Source organism: Falco cherrug, chromosome 5 (assembly GCF_023634085.1).
Source record: "Falco cherrug isolate bFalChe1 chromosome 5, bFalChe1.pri, whole genome shotgun sequence".
NCBI classification, from domain to species: Eukaryota; Metazoa; Chordata; class Aves; order Falconiformes; family Falconidae; genus Falco; species Falco cherrug.
This window is the reverse complement of record NC_073701.1, coordinates 24,164,581-24,189,526: the sequence shown is the minus strand read 5'-3', so window position 1 is coordinate 24,189,526 and position 24,946 is coordinate 24,164,581. Positions and strand designations below refer to the sequence as shown.

The window sequence follows — 24,946 nt, the reverse complement described above, 5'->3', positions numbered from 1 at the left end:
ATAAAGTCTTCCATAAGAAAACATAGTTTGGTCTAAATTGAAATTTTCAGAAGAAAAACTTACATTTCCATAGTGATGTTTCAAAACCTAATGATTTCTGTTTCCAATTGACATTCAGACTTTAGTGTCATTTTAAGTTGAAACCTGAAACAAGAGTGTAAATTCCAGGACAACATCCTCAAGTCTGTCATTTTGGATCAACATTTAATTTTCATAGAATCATAGAATACCAGGTTTGGGAAGGATCATCTGATCCAACCTTTCTTGGCAAAAGCATGGTCTAGACAAGATGGCCCAGCGCCCTGTCCAGCTGAATCTTAAAAGTGTCCAATGTTGGGGAATCAACCTGGGAAGATTATTCCAATGACTAAGTGTTCTCATTGCGAAAAATTTTCCTCTTCTTGTGTCCAATCAGAATCTCCCCAAGATTAACTTGTACTCATTACCCCTCATCTTTTCCTTGTGCGTCCCTGTAAAAATGGAGTCTCCATCTTCGTAGTAGCTGCCCTTTAAGTACTGGAACATGGTGATAAGGTCTCCCCTAAACCTTCTTGTATCAAGGCTGAACAAACCTGGCTCTCTCAGCCTTTCCTCACACAGCAGGCGTCTCAGTCCTATGATCATCTTTGTGGCCCTCCTCTGGACCCTCTCTAGCTTGTCCACATCTTTTTTGGCATAGGGGGACCAAAACTGAACACAGTATTCCAGGTATGGCCTGAAAAGCGCTGAGTAGAGCGGGATAATGACTTCTTTATCTCTGCTGGTGATGCCCTTGTTGATGCAACCCAGCCTCCCCTTGGCTTGCTTTGCTGCAACAGCACACTGTTCACTCCTGTTGAGCTTCTTGTCTACCAGGACCCCTAGGTCCCTTTCCGCAGGGCTTCTCCCCAGCTGGGTAGGTCCCAGCCTATGCTGCACTCCTGGATTATGTTTTCCCAGGTGCAAGACCTTACACTTGTCCTTATTGAACTTCATAAGGTTCTTGTTAGCCCACTCTTCCAGCCTATCCAGGTCTACCTGCAGGGTGGCTCTCCCTTCCAAAGTGACCATTTCCCTACTCCATTTGGTATCATCAGGAAATTTCATCAGGGTACTCTTGATCCCATCATCCAGATATATCTTCATTATGAAGATATTACTCAGCGTTGGGCCCAATATCAATCCCTGGGGGACCCCACTTGTGACAGGTTGCCAGTTTGAGAAGAAGCTATTTGCCACCCCGCTACGGGTGCAGTCTGCTGGCCAGGTCCCCGCCCAGGGCACAGATCCCTCGGCTAGAACATAATACATCAACTTCTCTAGAAGGAGGCTGTGGGAAACCATACTGAAAGCCTTGGAGAAATCCAGGTAGATAATGTCCACTGCTTGCCCCACATCAACCGAGCAGGTTACTTTGTTGTAGAAGGCGATCAGGTTTGTCAAGCTCGATTGGTTCTTGGTGAATCTGTGCTGGCTTTCCCCAGTCATGTGCTTCATTTGACTTGTGATAGCCCCCAGGAGGATTCGTTCCATAACTTTGCTAAGGACTGAGGTAGGACTGATGGGCCTATAATTTCCTGGACCCTCCTTTAAGCCCTCTTGCAGAGGGGGTTGACATCAGCCTTCTTCCAGTCTTCTGGGACATCCCCCAATCTCCACTTCTCAAAGATTATGAAGAGTGGCCTTGCAATGACATCAGCCAGCTCTCTTAACACCCTTGGGTGGGTAACATCAGGGCCCATCAGTCTGTAGGGGTCAAGCTCCTGTAGTAGTTCACAGACCAACTCTTCCTTCACTGATGGTGGGTCCAGCATTTGCATCAACCTGGATTTTTGTTCCCAAGGTCTGGGGCCCAGTGGTGCTGGTAGGCAGAGAAAATGCTGGTAAAACATTTTGAATGTTTTGTTTCTATCAATAATGTCTTGAGTTCACCACCACCACCACCACAACCCCCGCATTTTCAAATCAAAAGTATTTGGAATTGTTCATGGCATGAAATAGTCTAATACTTTGACCTTTCATCTTTATTTGGGATGCAGGCAAATGTTGAAATCCCAGCCCTTCTTGGGGAACAGAGATTCCATTCTCTGACCAGATCCACAAAAGTATATTTCCACTGGTTTTGCTGGCCAGCTACTTCAATACTTTGTGTGTGATTACTTGTAATTCACTGCAGATTGAATCCATGGTGTGTCCACATGGCTGGTCTGGAGAGGCTGAGGGCAGTTAATCTTTCTTGCTCTGCGTCGTGGTTTCAAATTAATATCCAGATTTCTTTCCCAAGATAAATTTTCCTTTTGAACCAGCATTTGGTAGTGCACTGCACAGCTGCCTGATACATATTCCATGCACAGATGAGGACTCTGGTGCACTCTCAGTCTAGCTACAAGCTCTCATATGAAATCAGGATGTTTTAACATTTGAGACAGCTTCTTGGTCATCTATTGTTTGCAATCTCACAGATTGCCATATATCTTTCTGCTCAGAAGTTACTTTTTCCCCTTCCCACCATTGTGGGGAACTTTTTCCTGCCAGGCTCTGCGCAGTGTGTCTCTGAAGGAGTTTTATGGTGTGCCCCAGAAGCACGCTTTTGTCAAGCTGCCTCAAAGCATAATTCAGAGAAAAGTCTCTGAAACAAGAAATCTCCTTTTCTGTTTGGCTTTGAGGTGTTATCTCCTCTCTTCCAAAATGCAGTTGGCTCCATCTACATCCCAAGCTGTTTTGTTTGGAGCGAAGAGAGCTCAGAAAATCAAGGGAGGCCACACACATAAACAACTGTGTGTGAAATCAATTAATCTAAATGAGCAGGAGACATATTATTGAAGGAGAAAAGACTGGTTCTCACAGAAACCTCCCTTGTGTACAGCATTGGCGGGACTGTTGCAAACATTGTGTCACTGGAACAAGGATGAGCTAGGCGAGTATTTTAAACTCTTTGGCTAGCATTAGCCAATATTTAGAGGAAGCGTGGTGTTTGTGTTTGAAGAGTCTTCCATGCTATTGAAGGCACCTGCATTTTGACATCTCAATTTCGAATATTTGCATCATAAATTTTGTTCTAGGAATTGCATTCACCCAGTCAGGGATAAGAAGCTACGCCTGTCACTCTTGTGTCTTCAGGCAGCAGATATTGTCAGCAATATGTACACAAGCAACCTACAGCATAGGAATTACATGCAGGAGTTTTTATAAACAGGGTTTTTTCTCAAATTAGAGAAAAATCTTATGTTGCTTTCTTAAAAATCTGATAAGAAGAAGAGGTTTCCTCAAGCTTTATGCTATAAACTGTTATTCATCTCTGTGGTTGCAGGACTGTGAAACAGGACACTGATGTGCAGGGGTTTCTAAACCTGGTTAGCTCTTGGATCGTGGTCACACATGGTGGCAGTGCCCAGCTTTCCCGTGGGAGGAGGGTTATTCACGTCTCGGCACATTGTGGTCCTGTGCTTTAGGGTGCCCGAGGGTCAGTGATTATGATCATATCCCAGTTCCTTTCTGCACCTCTTTAAATAATAGTCTCCTCTCTCAGCTGGCTGGCATGGGGCAGCGATAACGTGTGCTGGGAGCAAAAAGCTGTGCTTGGCCCTTCTTGGCTGAGGGAAGGGCATGGAAAGGAAGCCTCAGGAGAGCTCTCTCTAGGGGAAAGGAACAAAAGATTGGGAAATCTAGGAGGAAACAGCTACTCCACTCAACCTCCTAAAATGTCACAGGAGAGGACAAAGTGCAGTGCAACTCTGAGAAATCAAAAGTCTTCATGCTTGTAGTGCTACTCAGACATTAAAGTCTTTTCATGGCTACAGACCTTCCCTGGCCCCACCTTACCTCCCATTTGGGGATGAGGAAAATGATAAGAGCAATTGCTTTGTGTTTTGCATTGAGGTCTCCCTAATGAATCACACTCTGCTTACTCCAGCTCTGAACTGAAAGTTCATCCTAGGGAGTGAAAGGTTCCCAAGGGCTTGAACTAAAACCAGCCATGTTAGGAAAAGCTGCAGGCTAGGGCTCTTGATAGGATACTCCTGTTCACACAACCTTGTCATTAGGTTTTGCCTTGATCTCTTGTTTCATTTCTAGTATGTAATGGATAATTTTCCTGATTTGAGAAGAAAAGAAAGTCCTTTACAACTGAGACTTTGGTGTGCAACTTTTTTGATTTGAGGCCAGGAGATTGTCCAGCATGGAACCCAAGAGGATGGCCTGTGCTCCTGAGCTGCAGCTGGGAGCTCTTCTGGAGAAGGCAGAGCGCCCCCTCTGTAGCTTTCTAGGTGGACGAGCATCATCACCACATGCAATGTGCTGGTGCCAAAACCCAACAGGTTGGTGGATGCTTCTGAGCAGCCACTGCCTTTTATTGTTCTGATCACCATAATTTGTTTTATTTGTTATCTGATTTGATGGAGGCTGAGAAGGAGATCACTTGCCAGGGCCCTCAGGGCAAAACCTGGGCTTCCTAATGCTAAGCTTGCTTTCCAGCCCTCCCACAGCCCTGGGGTGACCCCTGGAAGCATCTATCCAGGGAGATGGCTGCTAAGTCATTCGCAAGTTAGCTGGCTATACACTGCTGAAATTCTTCTCCCTCAGACACTTTTCTAGATACCAAAAGCAACCAGTGTGCTTCTTCAGGCACCCAAATATTGCTGTTAAAGTGGCTTATTGGCCTCCAGTTTCACATCTATGGAAGGTGAGTCACAGCGTGTTCACATGTCCGAGATGCTCGTGTGGTGCTTTACCATTTTCTCTGACAATAAGCCTGAGGAGGTAGGGTAGATGTTGTTCTTGTCGCCTATATTCCCATCTGGCACTGGGATGGAAATACAAAGAATATCTGACAACAAAAATAAATTAAACTCCTAATTTCCAGAACCTAATTACAGCTTCTGGGTTTGCTGCCTGACTTGAAAATAAAACTCTTCTTGCAAAGTTTCCTTGTTTGGTTTTTTTTGTTGTTGGTGGTTTTGTTTGTTTACTTGCTTTGTTTAAAGGAAAACAAACAAGAGCCATGCTACTGAATAGGAGAGGGTGGTTGGCCCGGTTCATTTGCCTGTATTCTTCCCTGGGTTCTGTTCAGCCAGTTGTGCCCCGTGCTGTGCTTTGGGAGGAGCGTACCAGGCTAAATATATCTGCACTGCCTGTGAAATGCAGTATGGGGTGCTGCGTCATTTGGTGGAGTTTACTTGGAAACTAAGGTGGGAAGCCAGCTTTTATTTTCAGCCTTGGGTCAGATGCATTGGTCAGTTGTCTCACCCAGAATTTTAGTCTTGATCAGGAGCTTGTCCTTGCAAGACAGACATAAAACCTACTCTCTAAAAAGCCAGGCTAACTGCAGCAACAAAATGATGTTGGGGCAACCATATTTTTGTGGTTCAGCAGCCAGATTTACGATCTGAGAGCTTCTTCAGATAGGTCACCTTAAAAAAAGAAAAAAAAATCATAGCTCAAATATCATGGCTTAATGAGTAGAGGAGTTGGTGTGATGCTGCATGCTCTAAATATATCAGAAAGAACTCCAGCACTGGCAGCCTGCTGACAACTGGAGCCCTTGGGCTTTCACTTGTGTTGGGACAGAAATGTATACCCCCAAGAAATGTGTCAGGAGCAGATGCAACTTGGTGACTAAAGAAGACGTACATTTTTTAATTTCTACTCCTGCTTTTGGCTTGTCTTCCTCTGCTGTTTCTGCTAGTGCAGTGGGAGTGATTTCACAGGAAGGGAAGGTATTCCCACAGCATGGAATGCCGAGGGGTGGGTGCAGCAGGAGGCACACCTGAGCTCACTGTAGTCTCTGCCATGTGCAAGTGACAGCAACAGGGCAAGTGTAGCCGTATTGGTGACACAAACCTAGCGGAGACTCACAGGGACTTACGGAGGCAAATGGGTAGGTGGAAACCCTTGCTCATTCTACGTGAGCTCACCAGGATCACCTGCCTGCACATCTAGTATACATCAGTCACATCTCTGGCTGCTGAATACATTTTTCTATCTTCTTCATTATGCCACTATAAGTGAAAGGAATGCCAGTGTCACTATATGGCTGTTTTACTAAAAAAGAAGATAAGAAACCTCTTCAGTATAAGGTTTTATATTTATCTAGGGAGATAATGATGGTGCAAATGATTTGTCTTGTGGTTTATAGCACGTAGCACACTGGGGCATCTGAATATTACTGTGGTGCAAGGCACACATTGCAGACCAAAGCCATACCGCTTTGCCAGCAGAGAGCTCCTGGCACGCTGGGGTCATGGTCTGCACCGAGGGATCCTAGAGCTTTGAGATGTGCGCTTCAGCCTAATGACAATAAAATCTTCCAGGTTTCTCTAAGAGGATTCAGTTGTGAGCGTGAGGGCTGGGCACTGGGATTTCTGGTGTTAACCCAGGCTCTATGACCTCTGGTAAGCCTGAGTGCCTCCGTTCCTTCATGGGCTTCACCTGGGTGCTGGTGGCTGTGAGCAGCAGAGTGCAGATGATTGCAGTTTGCATTTGAACCTGCCCAGGTCGAGTTTCTGCTCTCTGTAACACAGGAACATTGAGAGGGCAGGTGGGAATTACTTTTCCTTAGCTTCCCTCTGGGCTCTGTGTCTGATCCTGCTTTTTCAGCTGTCCAGCAGTTCCTAGGAAGGTGGTAGATAAGTGAACAATTCTAGCAGATACTGTTGATGAAGTTTGGTAGCTTTGAATCTCCTTGGCTTTCCTGTACTTTGTTCCTTGGTGCTTTACATCCACAAAGTGGTCCGTTCCTTCCCTCTTCCCCTCCATCAATACCCCCACCTCAGCCCTGAGGAGTTGGTGCAGCTTCTGTAGCTGGGATTACCTGATTTCAGTGACGGGATGTCAGGGCTTGGGGAAAGGTTTTTTTCTGGCAGGGTTAGGCAGAATTCAGAAATAGCTGTCCCACAGCCACGTGCTCCAGCTGCTGTACCACATGCTGTGGCACAGACTGAGTATTTGTGTCTTTTATTCAGCCGTTATGTGAAAAGTAAAGGCTGTCTGCACAATATGCCAGAAAGATACCTCTGTTAGGTGAGGAGGCACTGGGTGGGAGCGTGTGTCTCTCTCTAGTCCACCTCAGGTTATTAACTAAACCATAATAACATGTAATTAACCATTCAGAAATAAGTGTTGCTCAGTTTGCTCCCTTCCTTCTCTACTCTTAAATCCCTTCTCCCTGTGCCCGTTATCACTATGGATCACCTCCTGGCCAGGCACTTTGGCCCTCTAGTATCCTTGGGCAGGTTGCAGCCTGAGTGTCTGCTTTTCGAAGAGCATCTGTGGCCTTGCCTTGGATCCAGCTGCGGAAAGTGAAACTCACTGAATTGGTCCCTGTGCCTGCACAGAGGGCAGGTTGTGTGAAACCCCCGAGCGGTAACACTCTGCTCGCAAGGACAGCCTGTGGTTTTGCCCATCAGTAACGCTGCTAATGCTCAAGCTGGAATTTCTGGGAGTGAAACTGGGAGTACAAGAGCGATTTGGTCTGCATTTCAGTACATTAGTGTCCCCAGTCACTATATGCTGCGACTGCACGGCAGCTGATCTTATCAGCAGATAAAGGGCAGAGATACTGAGTTCCTGAACTGCAGGTTCCCAGTCCCTTCTGCAGAGGGACGTGAGATAGTGTCAGGGGATGTGCTGCGCAGGAGAAAACATGCACCTCTCCACCAGTGCTGCTCCCTGTTGCAAGTGTGAATGTAAAGCAGTGGCTAGATCCTGGCAGACCCTGCTCTCCCTTTGGCTTCTGCATGGGACTCTCATTTTGGTGCCTTTGAGAGAACAGATGATCTCAGGGCTGCAGTTTTGGGGAGCAGCCCGGCCTTACAGCAGCAATTCATCCAGCCATGCCAGCTGGAGTAACCAAGACCTTCCCTGCTGCTGGTGGGCATTGGCTGCAAGGGGGTGAGGAAATGGGGGGCCAAAAAGGGAAAAGCAGCCTCAAGACTGGAAAAAGCAGGAACAGAAAAGGAAACGAACAGGGCAAGAGCATGTGCTAACCCAGCTGGGATGTGGCATGTGAGAAGGAGGGTGCAGGTTTGATTACCTGCCTCCCCAGTACTGACACTGCATGCTATGCTACTGACCCCGGCACAAAATCTCACATAACCGATGGGTAGTGGTGTGCATGGAAAGAGATGGGGAAGCGGGGGATGTGGTAACACAGGTTAACCCCACTGCTGTGAGCTCTCCTCTGTTGGCATCTATCTCCTCTTCTGTGTTTTCTTACCCATGCTTACCTGAGTCGTGTCATCTCCCAAATAAAACCTGCACGTTACTCACGTCCTGTGTAGGAAATTTGCAAAGAAACCCCATAGCTGAAGAAAACAAAGCAGGAGATAACTTTTTTATCATTATTATTCCTCAGCCATTACTGAGCCAATGTTCCTGGAAAAAAAGAAAAAGGGTGCCGTGTCACAGGAGAAACAATCTGTCTCATGGGATATAAAACTTTGTCTGACCAATGAAGGTCTCCTGGCACTGATGCAGTTGTTCCCAGGTTTTACTGTGCAGTACATAATGTAAAACATGATAATTCCTTCTGTAGTTTCCGTAGAAATTTTTCATTTCCTAAACAAGCGTGCTGTGTTCCTACACCCTGTGAAGCTGCCGCCATGTGCTGCTCCAGCAACTCTACCTTAACAGCTTGGCCGGTTTGCTGGGTGGTTTGGAGCCTTTTGATGGAAGGCGCTATTTAATTATCAGTGGTGTTATGTTCCCAGAGCGCGCTACATGAAAGCAAAATACCAGCAGCCTGTAATTAATCTAAGTTAATGTGCCACTGTTTACACTTCATCTCCCAAACCAGACAGATGTAAGAAGACACCCAGCCTTCATCTGGGATCCTCCCAGGTTATTTCTGAGCTATCTTTGGAGAACTGCAGTAAGCCTATCTACCCACCCTGCAAGTCCCTCAGAAATTAGTAGCTTTAAGTTTTCTAAGGAATGAGTGGGAGACTTTGTTTCCTAGCAGGGAGCAGGTTAATGCCTATGCGTTTGTGTTACCACAGCTGACACTGCCTGGCAGGGGACAGAAGCACACACCTCCTCCAGTAGTCATGAATTTTGCAGTGTGAACGGGTCCAATGTAATCAGCCCTGCTTCTTCTGTTGCTCCCCTTGCTTTGGGTGAAGAGGTGGCAGCTGGCAGTGGGGATGTGCTGGATCTCTCTGGTGGAAAGATGAGTGGTTCTCTGGGACTCTGGTCTTAAAAATAAGTATCATGTGTTCATTTCCAATCACTCTGCTACAAATATTTAGCAGGAAAAGGTGATGAGAATTCTTAGAGGTGTGGAGAGACTGAAAAAATTACGCATCCTTGGTTAGACTGAAGAGTAATAAAAACCAACATGACAGAAGTATATAAACTTGGAAGTACAGAGAAGTAAACCAGGCATTCCTGTGCATACTTCCACATAATACGAGGTTTTCAATGAAACTGAAATAAAACATCTGATGTAGGTGAAACTTACTTTTTTCTAACAGCACATAAATAGTGGAGACCAAGAACATAGTAGAATGCAGAAAGGATTAGACATTTATATGGATAAAAATCTGATGCACAGTTTATGACATTTGTTCTAGCTGTTTTAGAAGGTATCAGGCCTCCTGCTCCTGGACAGTCTTCCAGCTGCAGCTGGTTAAATGCTCTTCCAGGCCCCATAAACTCTAATTCCTTTCTTTGAAGCATCTGACAGTGGACGCTAGCTTAGAGGAGTCGTTGCCTGAGCCTTGTGTTCCCAAACATTTCTACATTGAATGATTACTATAAACCTGGCTGGGATCAGAGGTGACCACAACTCTCTAATCACCTGAAGGCTGAGATGTAGGATATAAGGATGTTGTTGTCGGCATCCTGGACTATAGACACAAGATGACAATAATCCATCTTGTCAAACCACCAACTCGGTTGTCACTATTACCTCTTTGCTAGTCATCCACCCCAGTGGTGTCGGTGGGTCTGAGCCGCAGTAGGAAACGGTGCAACATCCGAGCTGGTATGGCTCCCATCCTCCTGGGGAACCATGAGTTTCAGGTGTTCCATCGGTGTCTTTTTTCTCAGCAGTATGTTTTGTTCAGACTGAAGTGAGTTGTAAGCAGCTTAGTCATGTGGGGAAGGCTTTCGTGGGGTTTGACTTTTCCTTGTTGAGTACATCTTTGTGTTCTAATTGTTTTCAAGGAACGCTGATATATCCTGCTGCGGATATACTGGTGCAGAGTAGTCCCCCCAGTGCTCTGGGCACGTTGTACACTGGGGCGTCCCAGGGATACTCGGGACAGGCTCCCTGCTTCCACACCCCAGTGTTTTGCTGGCTTAGCAGAGGTAGCCTGCTAGCATTGCTGGCCTGGAGGGGAGAAAAAAATTGTAATATCCAGTAGAGGGTGCTCATAAACAGGTATCTCAAGTAATCGGGTACCACTGGGATCTCTGCACTCCAGCTCTTTGGCGGCCAAGCCCCAGTTTTCGGTGCCGGTGGCCATGTTCACAGGTAGAGAGGGCCAAGTGGAATGGGTCTGGAGGGCGAACAGTTGGTGCTGAAGACCTGGTACCCACACCATCACTGTGGGTTGGGGGTGTTATTTTGGACTAGTTTTTGTCTGGTCCCACAGTTATGGAGGAGGTGTGTGAGGTATCTTCAAGCACGACCTCCTGTACAGTTTCATCCAGAGGGAGTCCAGCTTGCAAGCTCTAAGGCTGCCTCAAGTTGCAAACCACCACATGGGCCGTGGGACTGATGGGGGATTTGCTTCAGAAGTGAATCCCTGTTTGAACTACAATACTGCAATACCGGCGTTCTCGTGGCTGCCTCGGTGTTGGCAGCGGTCAGATCTGCTGTCAAGTCCCTGTCACCCATGTTGAGCTGATCCTTTTTGCCATGCAGGTGAGTGCAGGTACTCCAGCTGCTCTCCATTCAAGGTAGTTTCCAGCCTTGGAGTTTTGAACCAAGTTTATGCCTAAACTGAGCTCAAACTCTCCAAGTGCATTCCGGTCAAAGCTTTCAAGTTTGATCAGATTTTTTTTCTTGTCCAAGCCAGAAGGTACAATGCAAAACTGTAACTTGGTCCCAGCCTGTGCTCAGAAGGGTCACAAACCTTTCGGTGAACCTGGGCTGAGTTTGTGCCAAATCCCAGAACCAGGTGTGTTTTTCAGACTGTGTGTTGTAAATGTCACATGGCTCTGAAATGGAGTCCCCAGAGCAAACACAGCATGTGATCAGAGCCACTGGGATTAGGGAAGAAGAGGAGGAATTTTTCTTCAGATAATTATAGGCCAGCTGAGTTGCCTGTGGAAAAAAAAATCCTGCTAATGCTCAGCACCTTTAGAGCACTTACGGTAGAGTAGGCATCACTGAACTCCTGCATCAAAGGGGGAAATACCTGTCTGGTCTGTAAACCAAGGCACTCCTGAATTAAAGAAAGATCGTAGGTCATGATTATATCAAATGCAGAAGACTTTACTGCTGTCTTTACAGAGTTCTCTTATTTTCCCTAATGCCTTTTCTACGGAAAAAAATCTTTTAACCTTTTGTCAGCATACCTAATTAATAGCGCCATCTCACATAATTCATCTTTATAGTGCTCTTTTACACGGGGTTTTCCACTGCTAGCTCTCAAAGCATTTTACAATAGAGATTCTTCTCATGGTCCCCCTTTTGTATATTGGGAAAGCAAGGGAGAGGAGAAGGTAGAAGAGACATGCTTAGGATATGTGGCCAACCAAAGGTGGGGTCAGCGATAAAATTCCAGATTCTTAGTTTTGGGCTCTGCTGGAACTGTTCCTCCAACCATCGAAATGCAGTTAGGTCTGGATGAAACAGAGCAGCTATTGAAACAATTCAGGACAGAAAGTGGAGGAAGGCAAAAATATAATTACGCACATAGGGAGCAGTCACGTAGCCAAATGCCAGCGTCTGTGTAAAGTGACATGTTGTCTTTAATAACCACGAGTGTGGTCAGGCACCCATTTATTTCCTCTGAGAGACAACGCAAGGAGCAGGTCAGCGCCCTCCAGCACGATGCTGAAACACTGGGTCAGTGTTGACTCAGAGGAAGGAGCTCCACTGCCTGAGTCACCCGCATTACATCCTGAGGGACCCTGGTTTCCCCTGCAGTATCCAGTATCGGCAAGTCCCAGTGCTGCCATCCTGCTGAGATCAGATGAAATCATGACCTGCAGTGGTCTGGCTGCAGTTAAGTATAAAGAGATACTGAAAAAAACACATCTCACGCTTAAGGGCTAGAACTGTGGTGGGGTTTTGTTTGGGTTTTTTTAATGATTTTGTCTTGAATTACAGATTGACACACACACACCCCAAAAAAAAAAAAAAAAAAAAAGAAGAAGAAGAAGAAAAGTCGTCTTTAACTAACTTGGTAATAATAGTATGGTTTTTAAAGTACTTGTTTAGCCAAGCTGACTATATGCTTACACAGCTACCTCTGGCCTGGGAAAGATCGAAACCACAATGGCTAAGTATAGAGGCCTCTAAAATATCTTCATATATACAGTGCCTGAATACACAAACAGAACTGGTCTCTCTTCTGTCTACAGGAGCAATATTTTCCATAGGATTTGTATTGACAGAGGTTTTCCCCCTAGAGTTATGCATATTTATTAAAGTAAAAATCCTCCAGAACTGCATCCATGTGCTGAACCCCATTCCATGACCACCTTCAACCTGACACAAGAAATATAATATCTTCCCGAAGAAAAGTAAGCACTTTTTCATTCTGTGGTGTAGCAGGCTCTTGACCAGGGATTGGTTTTGGGGGGTTTCTTTGTTGCTTTGAGTGTTTTTTCTTTTGTTTGTAAAGATGGGGGGGAACTACTGCCAGGATTTCAGCCTCAGCTCTTGAGAACCGCTAGCGCATGAAGGAGAGATGCTCCTGTCCTTGAAGTGTGGTAGGATCCATGGACTAAGCGACCAGAGCTGCACTAGATGCTGGGCATACCAAGACGCATTTGCCTCGCTAAAGAAAGCATGTCCGTACGCAGCGTGAAGTTTGCTGCTGGGATAAACTCCTCTTTGTGTTCAGTGCTTTGTAGTCTGTTTTCTGGAGCGCGAATCTGCATCTCTCTTGGAGCCTGACCTCTGACTTCTCTGTGTGCCTCCCTTTAATTCTTTGACTTAAAGTGCTGCAGTTGCTTTTGGGTAGTTGTGGGCAAAGCAGTTTTTCTGTTCTTCCTCTGTGAGTGTGATACCTCAAATATGTTCTTGCCAATTCCCAGCTGTGGGCTAGTTTTGTACTGACACAAGATATTCTTGGGTAAATGACAGATTTCCCTGAACTGGGGTTGGCGCTACTCACTTTGCACGTAGCTGTAGGCAGTGCGTGACATCGTTCTAGAGGGAGCCAGGAGGTGGTAGGAGTGGCACGCTGAGTGCATGCCCAAATTATGTGCTCCGGGGAGCAACACCTGGTTTATGAGACGTGCAGATGTTGCATAGGTGGTCCTCAGGCGCTTGTAGATTTTCGCGTCGTTTCTACTGTGATTATCTATAGTGGTTCTGGATCGTCTGCTGGCACAACAGCAACCCTGGAAACCCCCCAGCTTTCATAATAGAACTTGTCTTTCCCTTTTGGATACAGCAGCTTCTTTAAATGTTTGTAACAATATGCAGCTGAATATATAGACAGTTCTTTCAACACCGAGTCCCTGTCTGACACAATATGTCTGCAGTTACTGCACTCAGGCCGTGTTTTGAAACCCTACTGTCCACAAGGCCCGTTCTTCAGGGAAATGGTATGGAGGGGGCAGAAATGAACATGCGCTGGGACTTCCTCAAGAGCTGTTGGGAGGCTCTGACAAATTTCCTGTGCTGTGCCTTGGGCACAGGAATATCGGTGGTTATGTTTGAGACTTCTCTGTTGGCTTCCATGCAGAGATCTCAATTGTTTGGGTTTTTTTGAACTTCCAAAAATAAGCTTTTCTGTTCTTGTAGGTGTGTACTGCTCTTGGTTTAAGCACAAAGCATCTGAGATGCAGAGGGGTGGCAGGGTTTGCCTGCAGCTAAGCAGTGAGCCCAGAGCAGAATCCACTCTACTGGTTTTCCTGACAGGTACAAGTCACCAGAAGCTCCCACGTTGCTCTGGGACATCTGAGTGCCTAGATTTCTAAAAATTCAAGTTGTAAGCCTCTTCGCTTCCCTTGCTCCACTGCTGCTGATGCCCATTCCATTGCATACCTGCACATGAGGGTAATACGCTGTGTAAGACACAGAGTTGCAATTTCCTGGATGAGTAGTGTTATTTCTGTACTGTATTGCAGCTTGGCACTTCTGTTCTGCTGCTCCAGCGATGAGCCTGGAGCTGAAATTGTGTCTCGAAAATAGTAGTGATAGTGCAAGCAGGAAACTAGTACCTAACTGTGCACCTTCTGAGTACAGTGGCAGTCAGCATGACTACTCTGCTGAGAGCTGGAAAGGGTTTTTTTTCACTCTGTTTATGCCTGTGAGACATCCTATACTAGTGACAGAATTGACAAGAGCCCATGAAGTTCAAAGGTCTGTAATGCTCATGCTGGGGTAGTTTTGGTGCAGTGTCCCACTTGGACAGGAGTGGTTCCAGTTGTCATGGCCTGTCAGTCCTCTCTTTTCACTTGCAGCATAAAGCTATGCTAGAAAAATTAGCTGCTTCTGCTTTGTGCAGCTGTGTGTGAAACACTGGTTATCATCAGTCTTACTGAACTGAGCACATCCCTCATGTCTCCATCAGTGGCCCCTGGGTAAGGGACAGAAATACGGTCCCTGTTGACTCCTGTGGGGAACACTGCTGTTAGATCGATGAGTACGAGAGAACACCCGCAAGGAGGATAAAGGAATGGGGCTGGCAGGTATCTACAAAATAAAGTAGCGGGATTGCTGGGACAGAAGGTAGATACTGAGTTATCTACATGTCTTAGGAAGCTTTAACAATTTACAAGCGGCAAGTTGTATCTTTATAGTATCTTTATGGTATGTATTATAACAATATTGTAAAAGATAAAATCTTTATAATGTCCTGGTGAGCAAATCACTTTACATTGTTGGCATTCTCATGTCAACTCTTGCAGGCCACGAACATTTGCGAGGATCGTAATAGTTTGCAGACATGTTTATCGCACATGTAGAAATCCACCTGTATAACGCAGCATGATAACTGGGCTCTTCACGAGGCAGACCCTGCACAGAGGTGGAGTTGAAGCATGTTGCATCCAAGGCGCATCTGCAGGGAGCGAAGCGTGAGGACTAGGGGAAAGGAGTTGTGGTCCAGGCCATAAGAGGTTGCCCTAAACAAAGAACTCCTCGACTCTTTTCTGTTGCCCATTGTGCAGAGCTTTAAAAAACACAGCTTAATCTGGAGATAAAAAATAAAATATTTAAGGTGAATAGGGAGAAAAATTATTAGAAGTAAACTGGAAGTGGTTGGGTAAGGGGGCTGCACGCTGTGTCTTTAAGGAGAGTTTTAGGAATGGGTAAGATAAACCTTTGTCAGGAATGATCCAAGTATATTTGATCCTGCCTCCATGCAGAATTTGGATGGTGATCTCTGGAAGTCCCTGGTGTTTCAGTGATACTGTAAGTAGGGCTTTTCAAGGTTATCGGTGGATAGCAGGCTGTGTATAAACTCCAAGAGTGAGGCTCACTGACAGCACTCAGGAACAGCAGGCTGGGGGGAAGATCTGCTTCCTTGGAAGTAGTAAAAGAAGGCTCTCCTGTGGCGCTATGCCCGGCACTCGATTTATTAGGGAGAGAAGATGGAGCTGGAACTGACTCTTCACCTGACCTTACATTTTTAGTGCCACTAATGAATTGCACAGGTCACATACTACACTAGTAGTTACTGGTGATTCTGTGCCCCTTATCTTTGAATACTCAAGCTATCTTGGAGAGCAGACTCATTCGTCTTTCAGAAGTTAGACATGTGAAGAGTATCTTAAAGCACATCAGCTTTAATGAGCAATTTTGGGCAGGCTAAGCCATTTGTCTTTTTATCTTATTGTCTTAAAACTCTGCAAAAACAGTGTCCATGTGAATGGAGAGAATGAAGCAGAAAGGGGCAAATGACTTGATCCAAAAAAACCCCAAACCAAAACAAATGACTTCTAAGCAGTATTCAAAATTGCAAAATCAAAATCCCCAGCTTAGGCACCACCTAGCTCCTGGAGGCATCTTAATTCCACAAATGCCTTATCTGCCTTTTTCTCTGTGTTTGTTTGTCTGGTTTTTTTAAAATTATTTTTGTTTTAAAACCCCTCAGGTACTTAGGTGCCTGCCCAAAACTGCTTGACTCTGATCATGATCCAGAAAGCAAGCACCCTGGCCCCTCAGCCTCCCCAGGCGCTCTTGGAGCACACCTAGCACTCACGGACACGCTAAGATCGAAAACCCAGTGGCAGCTGCCACTTTGTTTTGAAACATCTTATATAGCAGCCAAATGGTTGGAAGGCTCAGGGATCAAAACCTGCTTCTCTGTTTCATCCAACAGCTGCTTTATGCAGCACCCCGAGGGGTTTCAGAAGGAGGCTGGCCCCAAGAGTAAAAGCTGGTGGTCCATAGCCATTGCTTCCTTTGTGTACTCTGCTTCTTGCGCTGAGTCTGGAATAACCATCCACACCATAGAGCAGCGTATATGGAAATAGCAAAAGTGGCTCCTTCTCCTGGCTGTGGCTGGAGGGCCAATGGTTAGTGCCTTCTCCAGGAGAGGTAGGTTTGAAATGCCGCAAAGGGAGGCAGGAATTAAAGAAAGTCTCCCGCTTCCTCAGGCTACTGTTTAAAAGCAGGGCATGCTGCTGCTTCCTCTGGGTATGGCTTGCTTGCTTGTGCACAAACGGGAGTGTGGCAATCTGATGGCAGAGGAGGAGCACTTAATTCTGGGTCTTGTGTGAGCGTAGGCAGTTCCCAGTGGCTCGGAGCAAGGTACGGAGCCCCTCAGGCAGGAAAGCTAGTGGCCTTTCTCTTCTGGCTGGCCCATGCTAAGCATGCTGACAGTAAGCGGCTCCATGCCTGGCAAGAAGTTGTTTTGGAGCCTCAGTGGTGTCTGACTCTTCTCAGAGGCCGTGAAAGCACCGAGGACCCTAACCCCGGCATCCGCCCTTGGAGCAAGGCCCTTAAAAGCTGGGTGTTGCAGTATACGCATCTCCGGTGCCAAGTCTTTTTTGGAGCTTGCTGCAAGTAACTTGTGCAAGGCGTCCTGCATAATGGCTTTGCAAAGCCAAAGCCCAGCCTGTCCAGTGGACCACATCCCTGCCTGCTTCTTGGTTATTCAGTTCAGCTAGGCTCACAGGACTGGAATAGGTTGCTTTTTCTCAAGTTTTTTGTTATAAAAAAAACCCCAAACTCCTAGTGTTGCTTCTGTGGAAAAGCATTTCTGTTTGTTGCATGGTGCTGGAGTGGGACTTGTCTAACCTGGAGGCTGGGGCCTGTCCTGCAGGACAGCGAGGAGGCGTGCCGCCCAGCCAAGCCCTGGCTTCGCTGCATCCAGCTGCAGTGGTTTAGGTTTCTGGCTGAGTCTGTCTGAAAGCGGCACAGAGCAAAACACAAAGAGAGGGAGGGTCGTAAGTACCGCCATTCTCTCCTGATAATCCCTTAAAAAATAATTGCGGGCCTAAACCTCTGGCCTCCAGCAAATTTTCCACTCGATTAGAGGCTTTTGTGAAGCTGGGGAAAGGGACACGCAGACTTGCACATTGTGCCGCTGCCTGAAACTTCCAGCTGGGATTTTTTCCATCAAAAGAGGATTTTAGTAAAACCATTATAAGGGGCTTAGTCACAGAAAAGCAGTTGAGCTGAGACAGGCGTAGATTAGCTTTAACATGCTTGTTTTTGGCACTAGGGACAGGGTGGAAGTTACACCCAGCCGCTCACATGCAGCCTCCCCCAGCCTCACTGACTCCCTGGCAGGTGTGTGCAGGAGATGATATGTCATGTGTGTCCCCAGTGTCCCCCTGGCACTTGCATCTGAAGCTGGCAGAGGTGAGGGGAGGGAGCAGGCAGCCCAGGCATGAGTCCTCACGCCGTGTGGTCTGGAAACCAAAAGTCACTGTCACTTGGTCGGTCTTTGGTGTGGTCTGGGTGCGTTTTTGCTAAGGGACAGGTGCCTCTCGGGAAGGAGAACCGTGAGGGGTGATAGCATTTGCAGCCTTAAGGACCATGTACCGCTGGTGCCTTTGATCTGTATGGGTGGTCGCTGAGCGTCTCCGCAGGGACAGTCCTGGTGAAGATGTACACAGAGCATCTGGGAGAGCTGCAATCTGAGCTGTACCTGACATTGTGACTGGACATTGGCCTTCAGGGCTGTCAAGGCAGCGCTTTTTGTCAGCTCCAGTTTTGTTTGGTGAAACTGTCCATTGCCTGAAATAAAAGCCGTGATGGCGGCTGATGAGTCTGAACAGATAGGGATGGTGGTTCCTGCTGCTGGGAGCTCTTCCACAGCCCTCACTCGTACACCACAGAAGCACTGGGTGGCACAGCCTGGTGTGGGAAGAGTAGGAAGATATCCTCTGCACTGTTTCTCTGTTCTGGCCCTCCCTCTCCAGGGCTACCTTAGGCTGGAATACTCATTTCAATTTTTGCTGCTGCAAGTGGCAGAGGCCAGCAGGACTGGAGACAGCAGAGGTGAGTGCCAGGCACTGTTTGGCTACTCATGAATTTGGGATGTTACCTTAGTAAAGTTGCTTTCACCTCTCTGTCCCCATTGGTGATGATTTGTCCCTTTCTGATGTCTGCATATGTAATAAGCTGTGCAGAAGGTGATTATTAATTCTAGTAAATTATCAGGTATATCTGCTTGTGAAAAAGACACCATCACCGTATCTGTAGCAGCAGCATGAGAAGTGGATTAAAAAAACCTATTCAAGCTTAGGTGCTAAAGTGGAAGGACATTCATATGGCTCCAGATACCTTAATCGCTGTGGGGATACCCCGTGGAGTAACTGTACCAACAACACAGCCCAGCCCTGCACAACAAAACTTACTGAAATAATCCAGTCCTGCTCCATCACCGCTTTCACACTTGCATGCTTTACAAAAAAAAAAAAAAAGAAAAAAGAAAAAAGAAAATTCTTAGCGTCACGCTATAGATGTCAAGAGGTGTGGCCTCCAGGCAGGAGTACCAGGTCTAGGATGGATGTTTCCCAGCAGGCGGCCAGTTCAGCTGAGGCGCATGGGTGTTGTGCAGCGATGGGCTGCGTTGACCACCCTTCCAGCTGTGCCAGCTGTGGCTTCCCGTCCTGGTTCGTGGTTCGAACCCTCAGGCCCCTTCACCGCCATCAAGTACCGATGGTGATGACGATGGTGATGACGAGAGCAGCTCACCATCCCTCGGGGCTCCCCGCGCTGCTGTGCGCCCACCCAGCCAGGGCCGCACGCCTCTCCCCTGGTGACCCCCGAGCGACACCATGACCCCCTGCTGCGGACCGCTCGCGGGACAGCGATTTTAATTAACGAATGTGTGAAGCTGTAATTAACTGCAGCGAGAGGCGTCGTGCGGCGCCGCGGCCCGGGCTACACCGACCCGCCGTGCCCCGCCCCGGGCAGCCGGGCCGCGCTGTGGCGCGAGGGGCGCGGGCGGCACTCGGCGGGCAATGCTGCCGCCTGGCGGAACGGCGCGGCGCCGCAGGCGGAGCCCGGCGGGGGGCGGCGGCGGGGGGGCGGGGAGCCGGCCGGTCCCTGGAGGTGCTGCGAGGTGGAGAGAGAAATTCGGGGCTGTGCGCCTCTGGGTAAGGGGTGGGGATGCAAGGGGGTGGGTGGGGATAAGGATGCTTCACCCAGCCAACGCATAAGCCCCACCGGTATCATGGGCAGCACTCACTGTTCTCTTACCCGTGCTGTCCCCGCCTGGTTTACTGGGTGGTAAACAAGCGGCCCGAGGGACCCCGTTGTCCCCATCACCTCTGGCCAATCCACACAGGGATTGGTGGCACGTAGGGAACTTTGGCCAAGCGGCCGGAGATTTGCCAGAGCTGAGCAGCCGGTGTTGCGTCCCAGGCGGTTCCATGAGCCTGGAGGAGCTGGCACGGTCCACTCAGTGGACTTGTGATGGTGCATTTACTATGATCTCAAAGCGCAAAAATCAAGGCGACCACGCCAAGGGGTTATGCTTCAGTTAAACAGCACAATTTTATTGTTTGCCGTTAAAGCAGCGTGCAATAAGTAAAAAGACAGAAAGTGAAGGAAAAGATAAAGTAAAAAGAAAAAGGAAAGAGGATTATAGCTACCACCATGGGTCCAAGGCGTCCCTGTGGTCCCAGGTCCAGGCAGCATCCCACCAGTCCTTCCGATTGTCATGATCCTTGGTGGGGAAGATCTCGAATTCGGTTGATAAAAGAGTCCTCTTTTATGCCAAGCAATACACGTTGCTCCTCCTCTGGCCCATGGCTTGTTGTCAGTCTCTGCCTTCTCGAGCAAGGTTATCACGCATGTTATGGTTCATCGTAACAACAGTTGTATGCGACCTTATCGTAGTTGTTCCTTCCAGCACCGGGTATCAGGGAGCGGCATAGTACTCCTTGTACCATGCAGTTCTCCTTCAGGGTCTCGGCGTCTCGGTGTCCATGAGGAGCACATTCCATCTCCAGGTCTCTGTTAGCAATGTTGAGACAATATCATTCTGTTTAGACCGACTCTTACAGGAGCCGAGGAAACCAGCTCGTCTGTGGCATGAGCAACCTTACGGGATTTCTCCCCAACATGCTGCAGGAGAAGTTTATAGCGCTGGAGGATGCGCATAGTTCACGCTGAAGCTGAGGCTCCGGGCATGCAGCTGTGGCTGTCACGGAGGGAGATAATGGCAGGGCCTTAGTGCTGCTGGGCGCTTGGCTTGCAGCTCACCAAACAGGGAGAGAGGCTGCTGGCCACGGAGCTGCAGCCAGCATGCCCCAGGGTGCTGTCTGTACACCTTTGGTGCCAGCCTGCCAAGCCCCTTCAGTTGCCCAGGGGTTGTAAAGCTGGGATGTTTTGGAGGAGAAGGAGGGGAAGGAGAAGGAGGAAGAGGATGAGCTTCATCCTGAAATCACTAAACTGAGCCCGGAGACACAAGACTTAAAGGAAGGAAAATAACTAGGAGTTGCTGCCCATTTCTAGATCTGTAGCAGAATACGAGTTTGGTTTATGTCTCAGTAACCGTCTCGTGGAAATACTTGCTCAGGGCATGCATCCAGGCCCTGGTATTAAACTTTTGACACCCTTTCCAAAGCACACCTCAGGCTTTAGGAAATCTTTTAGGAAAATCCCATTTCCGTTCATCTTTCTGTTGCAAGGACAGATTGGGTTTGGATTTCTTCAAAATCTCTATGGTGCTATTTCAGTGTGGGCTGCCATCAAGCTAATGCATTTGGTAGATTTAATTAAAGAAGAGTGAGAAGCACTAGCATGCCTGCCAAATATGGCTGGAGTCTAAGTTCTGGCACAGGAGCCCAACGAACCCTCTCCAGCTCTTTCTTTCATGCAGCGTGGGGCTGGGGAATTGCGTGGGACGGCCTCGCTGGCTGGCTGTGGCGGGGAGCGTCACGCAGCCGAGCCAGCAGCTCTGGCATGGGGCCTCACTGGTGTCCTGAGGGGTCGTCACATCCAGCCTGCACCACCTGGCTGAGTTTATCAGTGATCTCTTTCCTTCACAGAAGGCACCACTACAAAGCTGTTGGCTAAAAGAATGGGATCTCAGGTAGAGGAGGGAGAGAGAGAAAATAAAAAAGGATCCACTTTGCTAGAAGCATCCTGCGTACATACGTGGCAAGGCTGCCAGACTGGAGGAACACCTACCCTTGAGCTGTTAATGGCAGCCTGTGCTAACTTCTAGCTTTGGTTCCAAAAAATTTGGGTGTCTTGGCCACCCAGCTCTCATTTTAACTCTTCCCTGACCTCCAAAGGGCAGGTTCAGTAGTAAGCTCTGTATTATCTAGCGCAGAGATCACCTCTTGTCCTAGCAGAGGCCCCAGGAGGTTTGCATGACAGCTGCCCCATGACCCTGTTATTTATTATCGGGGAAACAAAGGGACCCCAGAATCACCACAACAAACTGATTCAGTCGAACCCACAGCATGGGGCGGGAAGGTGTAACATGTATAAATCTGTCACGCACAGACCTCCCATATGCTAGTCCGCGGGCAGTAGGACCCAGGTGGAGCCGCCTTTTGCTCCCCATCTCCCAGGGAGAGGAGCCAGCCACTGGCTTGGCCAGGGGAGCAGCTGCTGCAGCAGCCCGGGGACCCCCTCGCACACGCAAGGCTTGGCCACAGCTTGCGAGCCAGCATCCCCCACCGCCGCCCCTCGGTCCCCGGCTGCTTCCTCTCCTGCCTGGTCCCTTCATCCTCTCTTCGCGTCGCTCCTGCTCTGTTCCGCTTTCTGCCACTAACTCTGGAGCGTGGCCCCTCTGCTCCCCAGAGCCACCGGTCCCTAAAGTGGGTCCCAGCTCCACCCTCCATCCTCCGTGGCCCAGCCTGCGTGGCTGCAGGCGAGGGACCCTGCAGCCCCAGCCGGCACGGCTGGCAGGGCTGGGAGTGCTTTTGCTGGGCGCAGCAGCAAAGGCTGGCACCAAAGCCACCACTGGGGCTCTGTGGGCTCCCTGATACTGATGGGAGACTTTCAGCTTGCTTTCAAATAGTGGTGTTTTGTTGGTGGGTTTTGGTGGGGGTTTTTTGTGGTTTTCTACCCCAGTTGCCAACTGAGTCATGTTCAGAAATTCAAGAGCGGCTGGAGAGTGAAAATTAAGTTTCCTTGTTACGCTCAGGAGTCATGGGGTAATTGGTCTATGGTTGTTGGCAATCGATTATTTATTTTAAGAAACGCTTTTCTTTACTAATAAACACGTGTGTTCCTCCAGCCCTGGCCTCACAGAACAGGGAGGCACACATCTGTGCCTCAGGAGGTGCTGTCACACTGGGGCGTAAGGGGAAGGCGTGAGGAGCCCTTGCTCCATCTACGGGAACAGCCCAGGGTGTCTAAACATTGGGCTTCAGGGTGGCTTTGGTTTCGGCAGCTTCCTTTGTCTTGGGTTCTCCTTAAAGAGCATGCCAGGCCATGTGGGCAGTGCTTTTGGCTTGTTATTTTTACATGGGGAGAGGAAGTTGGGGTTTTTTGGGGAAAAAAAATCCTGTCCTAGTTCTGATTACAGAACTTATGAGTGCACAGATGTCCCATCGTTATCCATGTGAACATGGAGCTTAATAAGGAGATGCCATTTTCGCTCAAATCCAGCAGAAACTAACCTACCTTATGAGAGATGTATCATTTGACCTATCCCTGGCTGGAACTGCTGCCTACCCCAGGAACATTTACATTTTCAGAGGTAATGGGAACCTGACCTGGAATTCCCGTTGCTTTTAACATTCATACATACATCCTCTTTTTTTGGTCAAGAAGTTTCTGTAAACTTTTTCTTAATGCAGGAAAGACAGACCCTACACCTCCTTCCAAGTAGAGGAAGATGGATATAGTGTCAGGCTCAATTAGATCCAATTGTGGTGGCTTTCCCGAAAGCAAACAATGAAGCTTTTGTGATGGTCTCCCCACAGAAAGCTTGGAAGTCTTGGAAAGAAGGTGGAAAAAAGAACACGCATCCCAGAGACTAAACCTCGAGACAGCCCAGGTCCTTGGGATGCGGAGGAGATAGTGTTTCTTTTCCGGAGGGCCAGAGCTGGGCACTATTCTCCCCTTTGAAATGCAGCACTGACATAAAAGGGGTGAGGTGGTTAGAGCTGGCAACAAAAGAAGTATGCCCAGTCCAACCTCAGCCAAAAATACCTGTGGCGGCAGAGGCTGAGCCCCCGGGGTGGGCGCGGAGGGGACCTCCGCATCTGTCCCACCTGGAGCAGCACCCCGGAGCCGCTGGAGCTGGAGCAGGGTAGCGCAGGGGGGAACAAAGTGGCCTGCTCAGCGCTGGAAGTGCTTAAAATGCAAATGTACAGGAACTTCAGACCATCCCCCTCCCTCCTCCTCGGCGGAGGAAAGCAGCTTAAATACAGCCAGGCCTGGAGAGGAATGTTAAAAAGAGGGGAAGAATCGCCCTCCTCCTTTCCACAGGGACCCGGCCCGGCCAGATTGAGTATGCATGACTGAGCAAGCAAGCAAGGACAGCTCCTCTTTTAACTTTCCTGAACAATGGCTCCGGCTTCTTCCACCATTTCGCATTCCCCCTCCTTCGAGGCAGGAAGGGGGCAGCGGGCGAGCCCCGCCGCCGGGCTGGGGGAGACGGGCTTTGTCGCTGCCCTGTAAGCACCGCTTAGCTCCATCTCCAGCAACAATAAAAAACCCACACCGTGGAAGGCTACCAAGAGACCCCATCAGGTTAAAAGTCATACATTGAGGCAAAAGATTATGGCATAGGACAAAGGACACCTTAATTATTCAAACTTTTTTTTTTTTTTAACACATTCCCATTTTACTTCTTTAATCTTCTCCTGGGCAGCAGAAACCAGCCAAGCCATTTCAGATTTCCCAGGTCCTCATGTGCTGGTGAGGGCACCCTTTTTGGTGGTTGTCACTGCTGGGAAATGTTTTTATTTGATGGGTCTCCCACCCAGGGTGGGCCTCAATTTAAATCACAAAAAAAAACCCCTTAGCTATCTACCTGGAGCTTTCAAAAATTAAGAAACACAGCCCTTCTGTACCCCCTCCCAAATGTCTTCGTCAGCCACTGAACACTCACTGGCTTGGCAGCGAGCTGCAGTGCTTTGGGTTTGTCTGACCTCAGACTGAGCTGACACTTCACACCGCCGGGCAGCTGAAATTCGTTTCTCCCCACAGATGCTGCGAGCGCCCTTGCAGACAAGGCCGGTCCTCCCAAACCCCTTCCTTATGAGCTCTTCATGGTGATGTTACTCAACATCCTGCACAGGAGGCACCAGGCTCTCTTCCTTCCTTCTCCTCCTCTGTCGCTCACTGGAAAAAGAGCGAGCAGCCCCAAACCCCCAGCATGAGTCGCACAGCATACTTACCAAACCCAACAGATAGACAGATAGATACACATCTTTAAAAAGCACAGACAACACAGATACAGCTTTTTTTTTT

At 48.3% G+C, this 24,946-nt stretch overlaps 1 protein-coding gene across 1 annotated transcript in view; it reads left to right on the top strand.

Annotated features, from left to right (window-relative positions):
- The window catches only part of WNT5B (Wnt family member 5B), a 76,356-nt gene that overhangs the window by 9,692 nt on the left and 41,718 nt on the right, over positions 1 to 24,946 (top strand). The gene's annotated exons all lie outside the window — the stretch shown is intronic.